A 15853-nucleotide genomic window follows, 5' to 3' on the forward strand; every position below is an offset into this window, starting at 1 on the left:
CTGCTGCACTCAGATGCAGTTTCCAGGACAAGCTGCTGACTGATGAGCGGTCGTTACTCGTGTGGTTAATCGAACGTTTAGATATGACCAATCAATAATATGTAAACCTCGGATTTTGGACCCCCTTGTAAATATATTTCTTCTAAATTCGTATAGATTTCAGTAAGCTTTAATGTGATTAGTTGATTACGGTTACTGTACCCTAGTATCCTGGATATTTTTACCCAGTCACTGTACCCCCATGTCCCGGTTATTTTTACCTTCTCGGCGTGACTCGGTTATTTTCACTTCATCCTTGAGTGTGACAGGGTCGCGGCTACGCTAGACGAAAAACCCCATTCAAATGTAACAATTTGATACGGTTTTGATACATCTTGAAGACCCTGAGTATATGCCATCGCCAGCCGATCGTCAAGGTCATATCAAAACCAGTTCAAACCCATAACAAATTGATAAATCAGAATTGATCTCTAGTGTGTAGAGTAAGAAAGTCGTGGTACCTGGTAGTAGAGAATGTTTTTTGGCATGAAGTCTGCCTTTTGTACGATAAGTAAGTTTAGTTTTGTTTCAGACAGAAAATGTTTGACCTTTAGAATCATATGTTGAACTCTACTAAGTATGTACTTAGTGTATTTTTTTATCCAGAAATAGTGCAAGGCATAGATTTTTACATTAGAGAGGTGTATTTGGCATCCATAACAGAATAATAACAATGATGTCAAAATTTTACTGAAAACTAGCAACTCAAATACATTTAGTAAAATAAACTCGCCCCACTAGAGTCGCCAGTAACCCTGTGACTGAGAATATGGGGTGAGAGGGCACCCTAGTTTCTTGTTTGTTTTCGCTGCATTTTTCAGTAGCGAGCAGAAACGCGGACGGCTGTGTGCTGACTAGTGGATTTCATAAAACTAGTGTGTGTAGTGTGTAGTGTAGTGTACCTATAATTTTAAAGAACTAAAAGTGTATTTAATATCCCGATTTTCGCTTTATCCGAGTTACTTTTAAACAAAATAAAACGCTTAGTTTATTTATAGAATAGACAGAGCGTTTATTCGTGACAAAAAAAATAAAAGAAGACGACAAGTAACAACAACATTTACCGAACTACTTGTTGTGCACTGCTGCATTCAAACATTAATAAATTTAGCAAGAAGGTAATATGTAAATAATATGGACAAGATGTGAAACGCTCATAAAATATTATCGCGACGGTAAAATGCGTAACAGGCCAACAGCGACAAAACCCATCACCCCTCGGGCTCGATTGACAAGTGGGGTGTCAACTTGAACCGCAGATAAATAGAAGCGTCAACAGGTCGTTAAACGATGGTCGTGTCTGCGAGCCGCGTTCTGCTCTTCATGTAGTTTATTAACTAATCAGTATCAGGGGTTGGCCAGGGTTGTAATTAATATGTACTTAGTACTGTGGAATAGGGCAAAGATAGGTACCGATGTCAATTCGCTCAAATCAATAGCAACCCGAATGAGGAAGTAGGCCTTTTCCCATTTTACTGGGGGTGGGTGCTTCATAGCTCTCTGTTGGTCGTCTCCCTCACACAGCACAGTCCATCCACCTTTTCCTTGGTTTTCCTTTCCTCTGACAACCCTCCAAATGAATTTCTAATTAATACCTACATTTCGTGTCACATGACTTTCGTCCCTACGCATCATACTACTACTAAATGACCTGCCTAGTGTCATACACGAAGCAGAAATTTATATGTATGCCGACGACGTGGCCGCCGTTGTGACTGCGCCAACGGCACAAGAGCTGGAGAGGAAATTAAATTCAGTAGTTCGGCGGCTCGAGTGGTGGTTCCAATTAAATGGTCTGGCATTAAACAAGGAAAAAACCATGTTTCTCGTATTCCAGCTTAATGGCACATCACCGCCACCCTGCCGGGTCACCACCGAACAGCAAACCGCGCTGCAGATGGTCCAAACGACAAAGCTGCTAGGCTTCCATGTCGATAGGGGCCTAAAGTGGGACCACCACATAGAAGAGCTCTGCTCCAAGTTGGGCCGCTCATGCTTCGCGCTTCGTCGTCTAGCGAGCACGGCTTCTCGCGACGTAGTATTGTCATGCTACTACGCGACTGTCCACAGTCTCATTACCTACGGCGTGGAACTGTGGGCACGCGCAGCAGACGCCGGGCGAGCTTTTAGGATGCAAAAGCGGGCTGTGCGCGCCATTGCCGGGGTGCCCGAGGATGCATCGTGCAGAGAGCTATTTAAGGAATTAAAGATTATGCCCCTTCCCTGCGAGTTCATCTACAGGGTAGCTCTCTTCACGTACAACAACTTGGGTACGTTCCGTCAACGTGGTGTGAACCCATCCCGCGAGTTGCGCAGCAACAAGCTCGCCCACCTCCTCGTCACCCCAGCACACAAACTGCGCAAATCCGAAAGGTTGGTGTACGTCGTCGGCCCGTCAGTGTACAACAGACTGCCGGACGAAATAAAAAATACTGCGGCTTCTGCGGTGGCCTTTAAGTCAAGATTGCGAAAGTGGCTTCTTAGACATACATTTTATTCCATAGACGAGTTCTTTGAGCTCCCTAACATATAAATATAACTTATGATAGCATAAGTATACTGTATATTATAAATCAAATGTACTAATTATTATTATTATTTTTTGATCGAATGTGTAAATATTAAAATGAATGTACCAACCTAATGACTGGATGTACCTACTAATTAAAATGTAAAACCATCATGACATGTAACTTGGCGTTATAAATAAAGTATTTGTATTTGTATTTGTATTTGTATTTGTATTTGTATTTGTATTTGTATTTGTATTTGTATTTGTATTTGTATTTGTATTTGTATTTGTATTTGTATTTGTATTTGTATTTGTATTTGTATTTGTATTTGTATTTGTATTTGTATTTGTATTTGTATTTGTATTTGTATTTGCATATGCCCATATATCACGCTTGAATTTGCTCTTAACCTTTTGTCTGTGTATGATAAGGATCCTGAGATCCTGACCGAGTTTTTAGTCATCTTTGGCATAATATTTTTTAGAACGATTTATTCTGCTATATACCTACATTACAACCGAGGTTTGAACCCACGATTTTTGAACACCACACACTTAAGAAAGGCTACGTACCTATAATAGGTAATCCCTTTATAACCAATTCAACAACTTTAACGAGGACAAAGTCACCGGCAGAGGCTAATGGTCTTGCGGTCCTAAGTCGTTACTAGCTGCTATAGGTTTTTATTATTCAATGTAAGATTTATGCTTCTGATGAAGCTAAGTTTGGTGCGTGTGACTGTGTAACATCAGTAGTTGAGTCACTAGGTGACATTTAAAATTCAGTAGGATCAAAACCTATATAAGTAAGTGTGCCTGGTTAGGTAGCTCAGCCCGTCGATATTTAATTTATGTACTTACAATTTAGGTCAGAGCGAATTTCACTCTTCACAATACAATTCTATTAGGTACGGAACCTCGACACTGAGAATCCCCTTATTATCCTTAATTCCTTACAGAAACAGCATGACCCCGACAGTTCTCAGTTTATCACGGTCGCAAAAATATTCAACCTCTATCGTCCATATTGCAAAATAAAAGTGAATTTTATTACAATGATATACAGCACATCTGTAGTCAGTGGTGTATGAGGTAAATGCGTGTTTTGAGGCAGTGAGCTTATCGGAGCTTTGCGTCACGCACTGCCGTAATTAAGTTACCTACTTAGGTACCTCAAACCGGCAGTGACGCAGGCACGGCCTGGATTCAACAAGGAATAGAGAGATCTCGGACAGTAGTGGATTACATGCTAAGGTTGTCAAGTTGTCATGAATATCGATATCTGAAAACTTCATTGTTAATGCGTCTTTGTTAATGCGTGGCTTTGCTGTTTTTCTTTGAAATATCAGGAACATGATTCAAACAATACAACTAGAAAACAAACCACGAAGAAACAATTATTCGCAAATATTAGAATGTGACGAATAAATAGTTATTTGAGTAGTAGTGCCTAGTAGCAGTAGTCGCAAACGCAAAACGTGCCAAAAACGCGCCCGAAAGTTATGTTATTGATTGTGATTGGAGTTCGATGCAAATCATGCCGAGCCTGTCTGGCAGGCGGCAAGCGACTCGGTGCATTTGGAAGTCCATCGATCGGCTCAATTATTCAGCGAAGCTCAGCGCTGCAGCTCTCAGACCGCGTGCTTCTCATTGGCGACGCGATTGTGTATACGATTCTTTGAGGCTGCCGCAAACATCTATATTAGAAGTAAGTATCGTTGTCAATGTCACCCTTCTACCTAAGACGATGTATTAGTTCTAGGATGTTACCTCAATAAAAATCGAAAATCGTGCATCTTCGTCGCGTAAGCTTTAGTGTAAACTTCGCTTCGCACGGGTTAACATATTATAGACCGAAATCTTCCTCAAGAATCGCTATTGATAGGTGAAAACTGTATGAAAATTCGTTCAGTAAGTAGTTTTAGAGTTTATATATCGCGAACATACAAACAGACTACGCGGCAGCGGACTTTGTCTTAGAAATAGAAATAGAAATGTTTATTTGCCAGAATACGTTACAATTAGGTTTGAATACAGTTTTAGTTTCAGTATTCAGTCGACATGAAGCCAACATGCAAAATGCATGTAAATTACATTTACTAGTAGGGTACATCATCAGGTACATGCATAAAATGTCAATAATCTTAATAAAACAATGTCAATTCATTACAAATAAAATTAAAAATAGAAATACTTAAAATTGCACATATAAAAATTAAAAATTAAATAATAAGCTAAAATAAAATGGTTTGGTATGTCAGAGTTATGTCTTGAATGAATTTACTTATATCACAATTTGAAATTTAAATAGTCCTTAATAGTATAAAAACAATGATCTTGTAGCCACTTAGTCAGTTCTTTCTTAAATTCATTTCCATGCAATATTCTCAATTCATGAGGAAGGTTATTGAACAAAACAATACACATGTTATACGCATTTTTCCTATAGATATCAGATTTACAAGCTGGCTGGTATATCATATTTTTATACTGGGCTCGTAGCTCCCTTGCAAACATGTCTTCTCTGTTTTAAAAATATTCTGGGTGGCTTTTAATAAATAGACATGCCTTTAAAATGTACATAGAAGCTAAGGGGAGAATCTTAAATTTTTGGAATAGAGGTCTGCAGCTATCGTCAAATCGAACTCCCCCTATTTCTCTTAAACATTTTTTCTGTATTATGAATGCCCTCTGAACGTAGTCGCCGTCCTTATAAGGTGTACCAGTGATTATTTGCGCTTACATGTATCTATAGATACCTACTCCTACATATTATGGCTTACATAAGGTACATCAAGGTATAGGAATTGCAGACTGTTCCGAGCTCGGTAAGCGCGATTGCATGTAGACCTGAACCTGACTTAATATTAGACATAACAAGCGTCTACCTATATGTATATGCATATATTCCATTGAATCTGAGTTTTTAAGAAACATTCCTCGATGAAGAGAACAAACAAGTGTCAAGGAATCACAAACATAATCAGACGCATGCGTCACTCTCGATTAGTAAATGTCCCAACAATTGACATTTACAAAAGATTGACTCACTCACAATTAACATTCCAGGCAAAGGCGATACGGCGATAGGATGGAGAAGAAAGTGATTTGCGACATATTCCACATTTCTAAGGTATAATATATACATACCTACCATATCATCATAAAGGTATTCAGATACCTGATTTACACGCCCGCTTCCGTATATTTACGAAAAAACAAGGTATAGGAGGATATTATCGATAATTTAATAATGTTATATAGGGTCTGCTATCCCAACCTCGAACAATTTTCGTTTTACACGAATGATGATCTCAATTTTACCGAGGTTGCATTCGCTAACCGATAAAAAAATCTTGTAGCCAATTCAGAAAATCAAACTGTTTTTTTTTTTAATACGAGTTTAATGAAATGAAACCACGGAGAATAAGAACAAAGACTGTATAATACTTACAGATAAACGAGTAAACAGTGACTAACATTGATATTTTTGCGATAAAAAAAAAACTAACTAACTAACTATTTTGGCTCAGCGATCCAAAGAGAATCTTGGCCTCCGAAACGAGAGCGTGCCACCTGTCCCGATCCTGCGCAACTTCCTGCCAGTTACTGACGCGAAGCTGAAGCAGATCCGCCGCCACACTGTCTTCCCAGCGATACCTGGGCCGACCCACTGGACGGCTACCAGTCGGTCGTCCCAAGAACGCCTTCTTGACAGCCCGATCCTCTCGCATTCTGAGTAGGTGACCGAACCAGCGAAGTCTGTGCGCTTTCGTTTCGCCGATGATATTGGGTTCGGCCACTAACTCCTCGATCTCGGCATTTTTCCGGATCCTCCAGGTGCCGTCATCTCTCTGAATAGGTCCCAGGATCTTGCGAAAAACTTTTCTCTCTGCTACCAGGAGCTGACCTTCTTCTTTTAGTGTTAGGGACCAAGCCTCACAGCCATACATTAGGATAGGCCGTATAACGGTTTTATATATCCGTAACTTTGTAAATAAAAAATAACTCTTGATAAGAGTTAGTATCAAGAGTTATTTTTTATTTACAAACTCTCTTAACTTTGTGATAAAAAAGAACTCTTTTTAGAATTCTATCTTAGCAGTCAATTTATTTACGTTGCTTGTGAATTTCGAAATAAGATTTTTAGCGTTAGGAAAGCATATAATAACCAAGCGAAAGCGATGGTCTCCCTTTCGCTTGGGCATATATTATTTGGTAATTATTATGTACGTACTTATAACGTAAACAAACGGAGCTTAGAAGTTTTAGATAAGTAAACAATGAAAAATTTATACGATAACGATCAAATAAGAACGAGATTATTTTAGAGAAGAAGGCCACCATCGATAACACGTGCTGCAATTTGCCGTCAACTAATTTTAGATCTGAACTAACATTGTTACATTACCCGTACTGGCACTAAATCTCTCAGTTGTAATAATCATAACACATAAACACTTCCACGCCTCAAAACCCATGGTCTGCACATGCATCTAACCCACACAAACAAATAGTAACTTTAGTGGGTTGACCTAGAATACATATTTGCTTAAGCGAGCGGTAGTTCGAAGCTCGTAGCGTAGTCAGCTGGGCGTTATCAAGGCGGGTAAACGCGTCTGATTACTTATCTCACAGATAAACTTTAATTGCTTGTCTAGTATTAGTAGTCTGTTAATCGACTGTTTATGCGCGAATGGATTGTACGTACTCTGTGTAAATGAAAAAAGGAAATAAAGAAACATGCGGCGTATTTCAAAGTAGATAAATCTATCTAAGTGAAGTTGAAACAAATAGTCACGGTTTTTAGTGATTGTGAACAGTGCCGTCAAAATGTGTGGTGTTAAGATTGAATTTTGTGTTGAATGATAAATAAATAAAAAAATTCTGTTTTGTTGCTACTTATGCTGATATCTACCTACTCCAGACATTTATTTTTAGTGAACAAGTATACGATTAAATATGTGAATAGGTAATACATATCAATATGCGGCCACCATTCGACTAAGTGGAGAGGTAATTATAATAATTTCAATTAGTTATCTGTTTGAATGAGTAATTGATTTATTTATTATTCGTAGATAACGTGCCATTGAACCCTTTTACATTAAAAACGTATCAAAAACAATATTATAAAGTAATAATGGTTCTAATATTCTTGTATTTTCTTAAGCATTTTGGTGATTAGTGATTACTAGTTTTATAGTTCCGGCGTATAAAACGGCCACTAATGTTTGGGTTAGCCTAATAAAATAGTCAGTGAAGGTATGTTAGATAAGGTTATCTAATCTCAACGTCCTTTCAACGATTACCTTCTGGGTTAATTAGGTACATTTTCTTTTTTGTGTTCATACGTAGGTAATTATTACCTATTAATTATTTATTATGGTTTCGACCGGAGGGTCAGAAATCGTCATCTTTCGACCCGCTGCGTTCAACTGTCGCTTTCCGGCTCAGTCGAACACAAAAACAGCATTGAGTTCGCCTTTTGAACACTATTTTTTCTTATGATATTATGTTGCCACACTAAATGCGAATTGCTGATATTGAAAGTACCCTCATAAATATGTAGTTATCAACACAAATATGCACTCGACCTCTCTATATTTCGTGTATGTTTTAATGATGATAAAGTAGACTTGACACAAAGGAACTGAATGTAGGTAAAGATAACGTTAATGAACTAGGTTTGTGTACCAAGTCAGTGCTTGTTGTAAGGTCGGCGACTTCAATAGCTTAGGCTAGTGACCTATTTTTGAAGTCGGTCAGGTCGGGACTTGAGGCACTACGACCCGTGTTGCTAATTCAACTGGTTACCTAGGAAGGGCGCGCCGAAGGCTTTGACTAACCAGTTTAAAATCGAGACCGAGAGGAAACGCGACCAGAGTTTATGATTCAGCCTATGGACTAAAAAACACCAATACGATCGCTAAATGCTCTGCAATGCAGCTGACGCGGTCACTCATTGGTTAATTGACAGTTCGTAAGCCTTATTACAAATAGCATAAGGTCCACCGTTGGATAGTTAAGAGTGTTGCTGTTTGTAATGTAATCCAGGAGAGCCGTGATTGAATCCCGGATTACAACCAGTATCATTGGTTGATTCCAGCGCGTCCTCTCTCATCTCCGCTTCAGTGGAAAAGCAGCAGAAGATGAGGCTACGAATCTTGATCATAATAATTATTATGTGGATCATCCGAAATCACTCACCCGCGCTTGCCAATGGCAATATTAAGGTCTGGATGTAAGCCAGTCTCTCGCCGACTTTGAGACGACTTCACACAAGTGTCCGGGACTCGGAACTAGACAGCCTTTGGAAGGTACTTACTTAACTAATTTTAACTTAGGTGGCTTAAAAATATAAGATAAACACGACATGCATTTGTGCCTAATCGATAACCTGCTTAAAAATAAAATTAAATCGGTCAGATCGGATATCAAAAAATAAAGAAAATACTCAATGTATCTCGTTAATTTTATAACATAATAACATTATGTTTATAAATTTTATATATATCATGAGTTGTAATGACATGACTTATTATTCGTAATCAGTGCAGAATTATTATTTCATCATTACTTTGTTTATCGTTATTTACGCGGGTGGTAAGTATACATAAATAAATAAATCTCAACAATTTACGTGAGAAACACACATCAACATCACACACATAATCATCTGGTTTTATTTTATAACCAACCGGCCCAAAAATACGAGCAGAAAGAACGTAAAAGAAGACTAGAACAAAAAAGAACGTGCAGAATGTGGAATTACTTTAACTCCTCAGGTATTTATGACCTTCGCGCTACGACATGGGGTTCTTCAAGCAGCGGGTGGTGGCCTGGTGGCGGAGTGCAACGCGTGGCTTATCCGATGTTGGTTATGTCACAGATTATACAGGGTGTGGCCTATAACATGAGCAAATAATTAAAACATAGATTGTACTCCTCAAACGGTGACACTTTTGTTCAACAACTTTTAAAAATTATGAAGTATTTAGACTCCCTATTTTTCATACAAAATAAATATTATCTTCAATGGACGCCATCGCCATGCCATATCATTGTGATTGACGTTGCTTGTCATGCCTTAAACATAACAAAATTCACAATACATTGCGTCTTAGAATAAACTTGAAAGTTTATTAAAAATCAAACCACAAGTTATTTTTAAAAGTTGCTGAACAAATGTTGGTCAGTATGAGGAGTACAGCCTACAGTTTAATTTTTTGCTCGTATTACAGGCCACACCCGTATAATAGTTCTTACGAACAGATACTTATCTCTCAAACAAAACGCAAATACCTACCGTTTTGATACCTACACAAAAATACAATGGAGTGACCTTCAACGCGCCGCTCCCCGCACCGCGCGCACCGGCACAACGCTAGGGTTGCTGACGCTTAGAAATGATAAATAAATACCTACTTAAACAGCGGAGTGAAATAAAAGGAAAGCTAAATCATAAATTATACCTAATATTCCGATTATGCGTGTTTGCGAAATAGTCATTTTAAAAGGTCATATGTTCCTGCAGTAACCGCAGTGTTTACGCCGTTTTATAAACCGCGCAATAATCCCAGCAAGAATTAGTTTTAAAACTTCGTGTAATTTATAACCAGATAGAGATTAATGTTATACAATAAAGAAAAATAATAGAAACCCCTTGAATACAGGTAATTAATTATAAGTTAACCAGAGCAAAAATGAGTTGGCACTTTCCGGTGTAAAGTTAACTTACTGTCGTTAAAATAAACATTTACCAAAATAAATTAAAAATTTGCTTCCTATTTCAAATAGATAGATATCTAAAACTATACATTTGCCATACACAATAAACATTACATGTTTAATTAAAGAAATTCAATAGTATGTAGGTACCTACCTACTACGTAGATTGTAACTATCGTAAAAATTGACAGTGCGGCGCGCGGTGACGTGCGTACGTGAGCGCGCGTGGCAACCAACTGGCTTGCTTTTCTACCGTGAACGGGAGCAGATTCGTAGGTATTAATCCGAGCTCGCGCGGAGAGTTCCATAGGCCTGGTTATGTCCTTGGGCGAAGGTGACCGCTTTCCATCAGGCGGCTCGTTTGCTGATTATCACATAAAAAACTAGTTGGGATTACGTCTTATGACCTGCTGGTCATTGTTGGTGAAATTGGGTGAATTATTCAGGTCTTTTACAACTTATTCTGATGTATATAGACGTAGACGTATACGTACGTAAACTAGGCGTGTTCTTGACCTCATGATAAGGGACTCGTGCAAGTGCCAAGTTCAGTAACAACAGTGATTCACACGCAACTCACTACAATGTTACCACAATCACAATAATATGCTTTGATAGTATACATTGTGTCGTATTACATAATAAACAATATTGGTTTCCTCCTTTTATCGCGCTATAAATACAGTATTCTGTTATGGCATTATAGTTTTGTTGGCTATTTTTTATTTAAGATAAATTGAACCTTAAGTTATTATTAAATTTTCCATGTTCACCACCTAGAGGTAGATTGGCAGGTTGGCAGTCCTCAACTGTGCGTTTCTTCAAAAAAATTCCAGTCTCACACATCTAAACTGTAGAGTGAACTCTCGCCATGGTATTTCCGGACCGATAACCTTCAAACCTTCAAGAAAAGAGCTTAAGTACTACCATCAGTCCCCTCCCCCCTCCCTCCCTCTGGTTTTGCAGGTGTCCATGGGCAACGGAAATTCCCTACCATTGAGCGATCCGTTTGCTCATTTAATTGGTGGTTTACGAAGACTGTAGGTAAAATTACCTACTGTAATTCGGTAAACTCTACCAATATGTACCTATTGTACCTACCATAGTCATTTACCCAACTTATACCTAAAAATACTGTATTTGTAAACAATGCTTTATTTGCCTACTTTATTTTATTGTTTCCTTGTTTTTTACTATGGCTAAATTTGTTTACTTAAGTGTAATTTGGAGTTCGTTACTGTCTCATTTTGACATTGTTTGTCGGTCTGTCATCATCATTGGTCATCATCATTGGTGTGAAACTACTGTGTACGAGTATTACTGTCATTGACATAATTATCGCAATATTTTTTGTATGGAAAGCGAACCACCTTAAACATAAATCTTATCTCGCATATTCTTTATATTGACATTCCGTAATGAATGGCATGATGATGGAATGACATTTATATTGACATTCCATGGGTCAAAGGAGTCCCCCTTTTATTAGCACGAAATGTTCATTATCAGAATTAGGTTCCGATTTGGGTCGTATGGCAAAGCTTTCAACGGGCTTGTTCCATCTGTGAAGAAATTCTTAAGTCTGTATTCAAACATCAACAAACATAAACATTTATTCAGAAATAGTTATTTGTTTTACAAGGGGGCAAAGTTGTTGTTTAACCGCTCGTGCTAATATTGATACCCGAGCAAGCGAAAGATTCCAAAATTGAACCACGAGCGTAGCGAGTGGTTCGTAAAATGGAATCTTGAGCGTTGCGAGGGCTTCAAAGCACAAGGGTTAAACAAAATTTGCCCACGAGTGAAACACAAAATTTTTCACCACACCAACCCGAAGCAAATATTAAATGTAAAATATCAAACCAAATCAAACCAAATCAAATCCAAATGAATGTTATTAAATATTTATCATCCATAATCATCATTTAAAAGTCAATTCTACCAGCAAACATAAGAAAACAACTCAAAATTTGCATTTGATTACTTTGCCTCACATGTGGATAAAATGCAACTTTGCTATTCGTTTTTGAAGTGCAAAGTAATTCTTTCCGAGCTAGTGTGGTGAAAATACACTTTTACACATCAACATTGAATTTACATTTTAAGTCCAAGTTAAGTTCCCGTCCCCATTAAGCAGTGTAATACTGCATCGTCCGTCCAGTGGCGCTCTCATTGGGGAATTGTATCTTCTAATAAACTATGTAAAGTCATACTGCTGATTCCCTAACTTTTGGTCTTTTGAATAAGCTACATGCATGCAGGTATGCCTACTAAGAGTACCTACTAAGGACTTACGGCATACTTGCATATGAACTGATGAGCTTTGTTTAGGCGGTGTTTCAGACTACTATTTTACACGCACGTATAAGCTCATTTTTAAAAACGCAAGTAGGCGCGTCTTTTCTCTCCAAATGTAAGCACGCGTAACAAGAGAATTTCCTTAAAAGTACAAACAAATATACAATTTCCTTAGAAGGAAGTGTATAAACAAGTAACCACAGTCGGCGCCGCCGAGGATAAATGTCAGAAATCGGAAAATAGAACAGGCTTCCGGGGAACCCCGAGACCCGACTGCATATTATTAGTATTTTAACCATTTTAATATACAGGTAATTAGAAATAATTAATATAACATTGAATATCTCAATCGAAAATGTATGTTTACTTTTTTACATATTTTTTTTTTACATATTACTGTTACATTCCGTAAAAAAAATGTCTATCTATAATTTTGTAAGTTTTATTATGTTTGTTTATTTCTTTCTTTGTTTTTATCAATAAAGAATGAGTAGGTAAGTATATTCAATTATCACATAAAATATTTTACTACCGACGTTGTGCGTCAGCGGCTACTTTGCTTCTTATCTTTCTATTACTTCTATCAATTTAATGACATAATAGATAGAATAGCTATTATACGCAGTTTTTAAGAATTTGCCACAACAACAACAACTTTTAGATATCAATCAAATAAAGATATCATCTAAGGTCGATGGGGCAATAACATTATTGGTGAGTATCATTTTGATCGACCATAATAAAATTAGATGCCTCATTCTCATTACAGGCAGCATGTTTAGCTTACAACCGGCAAAGTAAGTGTTGTATACTTACAGGTGTGCAAAATCGGAAATTAAATAAGTACCTACAGGAAACAAAGAGAACGTTCATTTTGGAAATAGCAAACTCGGTTCCTATTCAAATATATGTATAAGTTTCCGAGATTTTTTCAAGTAGTAACTTCGCAATTTTAGAATCTCCGACGGCACATAGACGGCTATAGATTTGTAAGTAGGTAGGTAATACCTAATATAAGTACTAACGAGTCCACATGATATCATAGGTTAGTGTTATAAGCTGGCTGTTAACTGATGTAGTGATGTAACAAACTGATTTGGTTGATGATGATGAAACAAGCCGCTGTATCAACGTGTCTTTTTAGATTTTTAGATAAATATCTACATGGTATCGGAGGCCAGGCTTGTAAGCAAGTTATTCTGTAAACATTGTGAACCGATTTGGCCTGCGATTACCCGCAGTAGGCCGCGGTATCGACGCGCCTTTTTATAGAATAACTAGCACAAGTAATCGGGTAAATGGGTGGCTATTTTAAAGTACACAAAAGCTTTAACGTTCACCCACAGGTGAACACAATTTATTGAACTTCCACCATATTTCAACGAGTATCTTATATTGGGCGACTGACATTTAAAATATAACGTTATCATGGCCTTTCATAATTTAAATCAAAAAATTGTTAAAAAAACTTGTAGAAGTCATAGTCATTTGGGATTTTACGCACCTAACATCAAGCATAACTATCAAGCATGACACATATGTTTGTCGAGGTTCGATCCTCTTTCGAATCAAATGTTTCCTCTACTATAAATAGGTCACGGTGTTTTTCAAAATACTTCCCTCTCTGCTTTCCATGTTTTTCCTCACACATAACCATTAAAGCTATAGTGCTAACCATAAATCGTATAGAAATAAAGTAACCACAACTCGCACAAGTGCCCATATATTGGCAGTTATATTACCAACGCAATTCTAACAAGACATTAAACTCCATCTCGAGTGCTCGAGTCTCGAGCCGCTCGTAAATCGAGCAGGAATACATTTTGTAGCTATTCCTGGCCTTGGCCTTCACCTGCCCGTTTCCGGGCGTATGCCCGTGATTCGAACGGATGTTGCATCTGTAGCACATTTGCATTTTTGTGTGCATTGTGTTTACAGCTTTTCGGTGAATGTATGTAAGTATGTATAGGTATATGGAACGAATTATGCGAACGTGTACATATTTTTAAATATTTGTTGACAGTTTAGTATTCCGTACAAACCATTGTTCACGGAACACTTATGGGATCACTTCGGTCTTGCAAATCAGTTAAATGCGTTTTTTAAATTAAGTACATCCTTTTTTTTATAATTTGATGGGAGGGAATACCTAGTGGAATTAAGTCCGATTTTTGAACATTAAGTTTTTCTTATATGTATTGTATTTTTTTACACTATTTATTAACGCATCAATGGACCTTAATATCTTTTGCAATAAGGAATTGTCAGTTAACAGTGTGAATGATGGAGATGGAACTAATATTAACAGAAAATGATATAGAAATAAAATTGTACTCAAATCATGAGAAAAAAACGCCCGCTGAGACATTTTGCTGCTGACTGTCTTAAATCTTAATACATTTATTTTGACCTTTAAAAAAATTATACCCTAAGGAATATTATAATATATCAAAGGCACTGAGGCTTTTATTACTTTTTAGCGCCATCATATTCGTCATCTCCAAATTCAATGCTTTTAAGAGTATCACCAAGCATTCGCTCCAAAAAAACCTTACACATGCGAGCTATGTTTAAAACATAAAGCTTTGCTGTTCTCGGTCTTGGGTTCAGATTATACAAGTCAGCATTGTCAAGACGTTTTTTTGTGAAATGGCAGGTGCGCTCGCGCCGGGTGTTGATCCCAGGATTATTCCAAACTATTACCGAGGCGGGGTCTCGGGTTGACCTGACTTGTATCACATATGTTTTGGAGACGGTGTGCATGAATTGCATTGTAAGACGTAAGACCTTTTTCGTTCCGAAATCTACTGTCTTAACTTGGTTATAAGTGTTATAACTGTTAATAAGCCTCGTGTAAAGTGTATGTATCAGGATAACAGTTCTCAAGGTAGAGTTCGTCTAAGCTACTTTGCACCATTTTGAAAAGAACAGAGTTTATATGAATAGGTATAGTTTATAACGTCATATTCCTAATCAGAATCAGAATTGTTTATTGTTTATTTACATAGAAATTTGACATTAATGATGACAGTGCCACACTTTGTCATTGCAAATGCCATGTAGAGTTAGGTAGGTCTGACTCACGCTACGCTGGTTCCGTCACCTTAGCTACCTGCGTGCCTCAACCTATTAGCAATGCGATGCGTGGCCAGATAAGATAGGTACTTACTCGTATGTTACCTATCAAGTGCAACTGGCGCCAACCTGCAGGCTTCGATTTCATTTATTCAAAATACGAGTAAGCCAGTTCATTTTAATGTAACTAGGTACCTA

At 37.6% G+C, this 15853-nt stretch overlaps 1 long non-coding RNA gene across 1 annotated transcript in view; it reads right to left on the reverse strand.

The window, feature by feature from the left end:
• LOC134664896 (uncharacterized) overlaps positions 1-15853 on the reverse strand; it is a 312621-nt gene that overhangs the window by 282655 nt on the left and 14113 nt on the right. The gene's annotated exons all lie outside the window — the stretch shown is intronic.

Source organism: Cydia fagiglandana, chromosome 6 (genome assembly GCF_963556715.1).
Source record: "Cydia fagiglandana chromosome 6, ilCydFagi1.1, whole genome shotgun sequence".
NCBI lineage: Eukaryota > Metazoa > Arthropoda > Insecta > Lepidoptera > Tortricidae > Cydia > Cydia fagiglandana.